Raw genomic sequence first — 5,572 nt, forward strand, 5'->3', positions numbered from 1 at the left:
CCAGGACTCATTTCTTAATTTATAACCCGGGAATTTTTAAAAACAAGAATAAACGAGTACTGTTTCACTGTTGCATCAAAAGACGCAGAACAAACTGTGTGTCATGAGGTCAGTGTCATGCCTCCTGGCCCAGGAGCAGACTCACAGTGATGCCTCCAAACTATAAGCTTATGGTGAAGCTTATAGCACAGTCCTCCACATCAAGGCACTGCAAGACCTGTGAATGTGAGGCCAATCAAGAGGCAAACGGGCTGTTCACGGAGAGCTGCAGACACATCACACAATCTCTGAGTTGACTTACCCAGTGTACGTAGACGTGGGATGCTCTGCGTGATGTCATCCTTGCCCACAGAGGGCACGGAGGTAAAGGTCCTTCTGGGCAGCTGGCGTCCTCCCTGGGACAGTGCCCTTCACACCTGACATTCAGTATTTCATTTGATGCACTTATTGGGCACCAGCTGCATGCCATATGTGACATAGGTGCTGAGAGGAAATCAGTGAACAGATCATTTCCTCCCTTCCTAAGAGGGGACGGCGGCTGAACTTGTTCTGCCCCAGGATGCAGAGGGCTTCCATCCTGTAAATGCACTCCACACATTCTAGTACTCACCGCACTAGATGCCTTTACCACAATTAACGATGTTGGCCATTCCTCCTTTTCCAAACACCTGTCCCCTTGGAACTGCGAGAATGAAATGATCCATGTGGGAATCCAGTGGCCAATATGGAGAAGTTTTTGCAAGTTAGTGGGAATTCAGATCAGGAACAGGCTATGGTCTGATTTGTTCTTGGTTAAGACACTCTGGCTTCATTGTGGGGGCTCATGAGAGAGGGAGGAGGTCCTTCTGACTGACTTCCAGATGGGAGACATGGGAAGTTCTCCTCACTGTCTTCTGGACGAGAGAGTGGTGCTTCTCCAGACCGACTTCCGGATGAGAGAGAGGGGAGGTTCTCCTGACTGACTTCTGGGCAAGAGAGGAGGGTTCTCATGTACGAGAGAGAGGGTAGGTTCTGCTGACTGAGTTTTGGACGAGAGGGGGGAGATTCTGCTGATTGAGTTTTGGACGAGAGAGGGGAGGTTCTCCTGACTGACTTCCTGGCTAGAGAGAGGAGAAGTTCTCCTGACTGTCTTCTGGACCAGAGAGTCGAGGATCTCCACACCGATTTCCGGATGAGAAGGGGAGGTTCTCCTGACGGACATACGGATGAGAGAGGGGAGGTTCTCCTGTCTTACTTTTGGATGAGAAAGAGGGGAGGTTCTCCTGACTGACTTCTGGACGAGAGAGTGGAGGTTCTCCTGACTGACTTCCTGATGAGAGAGAGGGGAGGTTATCTTGATTGACTTCTGGAAGAGGGAGTGGGGTTTCTGCTGACTGACTTCCGGATGCGAGAGAGGGGAAGTTCTGACTGACTTCTGGAGGAGAGAGGGGAGGTTCTCTTGACTGAATATTGGAGAAGAGAAAGTTAGGTTTTTCTGACTGACTTCTGTACCAGAGAGTAGATGCTCTTGAATGAGAGACAGGGGAGGTTCTTCTGACTGACTTCTGGGCGAGAGGGGAGGTTCTGCTGATCTACTCCTGAACGAGAGATAGAGGATGTTCTCCTGACCGATTTCTGGACCAGAGAGTGGAGATACTCTTGACAGAGAGAGAGGGGAGATTATCCTGACTGACTACCAGGGAAGAGAGAGGGGAGTTTCTCCTGACTGATTTCTGGACCAGAAAGGGGAGGTTCTGCTGACCGACTTCAGGATGACAGAGAGGAGCGGTTCTCTTGACTGATTTCTTGATCAGAGAGTGGAGGTTTCTTGAAGGACAGAGAGGGGAGATTATCTTGACTGACTTCCAGGAGAGAGAGAGCAGACTTACTCCTGACTGATTTCTGGACCAGACAGGGGAGGTTCTCTTGCCTTACTTCTGGATGAGAGAGAGGAGAGCTTCTCCTGACTGACTTCTGGGCCAGAGAGTGGAGGTTCTTGAATGAGAGAGACGGGGGAGGTTCTTGAAAGAGAAAGATGGGAGGTTCTCCTGAATGAGTTCCAGATGAGAGAGAGGGGCGGTTCTCCTGACTGACTTCTGGACTATAGAGTGGAGGTTCTGCTGACCGACCTCCAGACAAGAGAGAGGTGAGGTTCTCCTGACTGATTTCTGGACCAGAGAGGGGAAGTTCTTGAAAAAGAGAGAGGGGAGGTTGTCCTGTATGACGTCCAGACGAGAGAGGGGGGAGGTACTCCTGACTGACATCTGGACAAGAGAGTGGAGGTACTCCTGAGTGACTTCTGGACCAGAGAGGGGAAGTTCTTGCACACGAGAAAGGGGAGGTTGTCCTGTATGACTTCGGTACGAGAGAGAGAGAGGGGAGGTATTCCTGACTGACATCTGGACGAGAGAGGAGAGGTTCTCCTGACTGACTTCTGGACCAGAGAGTGGAGTTTCTTGCATGAGAGAGAGAGGAGGTTCTCCTGATTGACTTCTGGACCACAGAGGGGAAGTTTTTGAACAAGAGAGAGGGGAGGTACTCCAGACTCACGTCTGGACGAGAGAGAGGGGAGGTACTCCTGACTGACATCTGGATGAGAAGGGAGGTTCTTCTGACTGGCTTCTGGACCAGAGAGTGGAGTTTCTTGAATGAGAGAGAGGGGAGGTTCTCCTGACTGACTTCTGGACCAGAGAGTGGAGTGTCTTGAATGAGATAGAGGGGATGTTCTCCTGAACTGACTTTTGGAAAAGAGACAGGGGAGGTTTTCCTGACTGACTTCTGGACCAGAGATTGGCAGTGTTTGAATGAGAGTGAGGGGAGGATTTCCTGACTGACTTTTGGACGAGAGAGGGGAGGATCTCCTGACTGACTTGTGAATGAGAGAGTGGGGGTTCTCTTGAAATAGAGAGAGGGGAGATTCTCCTGACTGACTTCAGGCAAGAGAGAGGGGAGGATCTCCTGACTGACTTTGGTGGAGAGTGAGGGAAGATTTTCCTTACTGACTTCGAGGTCAGAGAGAGGGGAGGTTCTGCTGATTGACTTCTGGACCAGAGAGTGGAGGTACTGCTGACCAACGTCCGGAATAGAGAGAGAGGGGAGGTTCTCCTGACTGATTTCTAGTCCAGAGAGGGGAGGTTCTCCTGTCTTACATCTGAGTGAGAGAGAGGGGGGTACTCCTTACTGACTTCTGGACCACAGAGGGGAGGTTCTTGAACAAGAGAGAGGGGAGGTTGTCCTGTATGACTTCTGGACGAGAGAGAGGGGAGGTACTCCTGACTGACATCTGGCCGAGAGAGGGAAGGTTCTTCTGACTGACTTCTGGACCAGAGAGTGGAGTTGCTTGAATGAGAGAGAGGGGAGGTTCTCCTGACTGACTCTGGACAAGAGAAAGGAGGTTCTCCTGACGGAATTCTGGACCAGAGAATGGAGGTTCTCTTGAAAGAAGAGAGGGGAGATCTCCTGTCTGACTTCCAGGCGAGAGAGTGGAGGTTCTCCTGACCAACTTGCAGGTGAGAGAGAAGGGGGTGGGGGGTTCTCCTGACTGACTTCTGGACCAGAGAGTGGAGAGTCTCCTCACTGACCTGTGGACAAGAGTGAGGTGAAGGTTCTCCTGATTGATTTCTGGCCCAGACCAGGGGAAGTTCTCCTGTCTTATTTCTCGACAAGAGAGAGGGGAAGATTTCCTGACTTCCGGACCAGAGAGGGGAGGTTCTTGAATAAGTGAGAGGGGAGTTTCTCCTGAGTGACTCCCGGATAAGAGAGAGGGGAGGATCTGTTGACTGATTTCTGGATGAGAGAGGGGAGGTTCTCCTGACTGACTTCTTGACGAGAGAAGGGAGGTTCTCCTGACTGACTTCTGGACCAAAGAGTGGAGGTTCTACTGACCGACTTCTGGATGAGACACAAGGGAGGTTCTCTTGACTGACTTCTGGACGAGAGAGGGTAGGTTGTCCTAACTGACTTTTACACGAGAGAGTGGGGAGGTTTTCCTGACGGCTAGACCAGAGAGGGGAGTTTGTTGAATGAGAGAGATTGGAGGTTCTCTTGACTGACTTCTGGACCAGAGAGTGGAGGTTCTTGAGTTAGAGAGATGGGAGGTTCTCTTGACTGACTTCTGGACAAGAGAGTGGAAGTTCTCATGAATGACAGAGAAGGGAGGTTCTGCTGACTGACTTCTGGGTTAGAGAGAGGAGAGGTTCTTCCTGACTGACGTCTGGACCAGAGAGGGGAAGTTCTTGAATGAGAGAGAGGGGAGGTTTTCCTGACCGACTTCTGGATAAGAGAGAGGGGAGGTTCTCCTGACTGACTTCTGGACGAGACAGAGGGGAGGTTCACCTGAGTGACTTCTGGACCAGAGAGGGGAGGTACTCCTGACCAACTTCCAGATGAGAGAGAGGGGAGGTTCTCCTGACTGACTTCTCGATGAGAAGGAGGGGAGGTTTTCCTGACTGACTTATGGATAAGAGAGGGGAAGTTCTCCTGACTGACTTCTGAACGAGGGAGGAGAGGTTCCTCTGGCTGACTTCTGAACCAGAGAGAGGAGGTTCTTGAACAAGAGAGAGGGGAGGATCTCTGAATGACTTCTGAACGAGAGAGAGGGGAGGTGCTCCTTCCTGACTGCTGGACGAGAGAGGGCAGGGTCTGCTGACCGAATTCTGGATGAGAGAGAGGGGAGGTTGTCCTGATTGAGTTCTGGATGAGAGCCTGGAGGTACTCCTGACTGACTTCTGGACCAGAGATGGAGGTTCTGCTGACCGACTTCTGGACGAGAGAGAGGGGGGAGGTTCTCCTGACTGACTTCTGGACCAGAGTGGACGTTCTGCTGACCAACGTCCGGATGAGAGAGTGGAGATTCTCTCGACTGATTTCTGGACAACAGAGGGGAGGTTCTTCTGACTGACTTTTGGACGAGAGAGATGGGAAGTTTACCTGACTGACTTCTGAACCATAGAGTGGAGGTTCTTGAATGAAAGATAGGGGAGGTTCTCCTGACTGACTTCTGGATGAGATAGGGGAGGTTCTCCTGACTGACTTCTGGATGAGATAGGGGAGGTTCTCCTGACTGACTTCTGGATGAGATAGGGGAGGTTCTCCTGACTGACTTCTGGATGATAGATGGGAGGTTCTCCTGACTGTGTTCTGGAGCAGAGAATGGATGTTCTGCTGACCAACTTCTGGATGAGAGAGAGGGGAGGTTCTCCTGTCTGAATTCTGGACCAGAGAGTGGAGGTTCTCCTGACTGACTTCTGGACGGGAGAGAGGGGAGGTTCGGTTGAGTGACTTCTGGACCAGAGAGGGGAGGTTGTTGAAGAGAGAGAGGAGACATTCTTCTGAATGACTTCCGGATGAGAGAGAGGTGAGGTTCTCCTGACAGAATTCTGGACCAGAGAGTGGAGGTTCTCTTGATGGAAAGAGAGGGGCTATTCTCCTGACTGACTTCAGGCAAGAGAGAGGGGAGGTACTCCTGACTGATTTCCGGAGCAGTCAGGGGAGGTTTCCCTGTCTTAACTTTGAACGAGAGAGAAGGGAGGTTCTCCACACTGAATTCTGTACCAGAGAGCAGAGGTTCTTGAGAAAGAGAGAGTGTAAGTAG

The sequence above is a fragment of the Panthera pardus genome, unplaced genomic scaffold, assembly GCF_024362965.1.
Source record: "Panthera pardus isolate Hobbes unplaced genomic scaffold, ASM2436296v1 HiC_scaffold_119, whole genome shotgun sequence".
Lineage (NCBI taxonomy): Eukaryota > Metazoa > Chordata > Mammalia > Carnivora > Felidae > Panthera > Panthera pardus.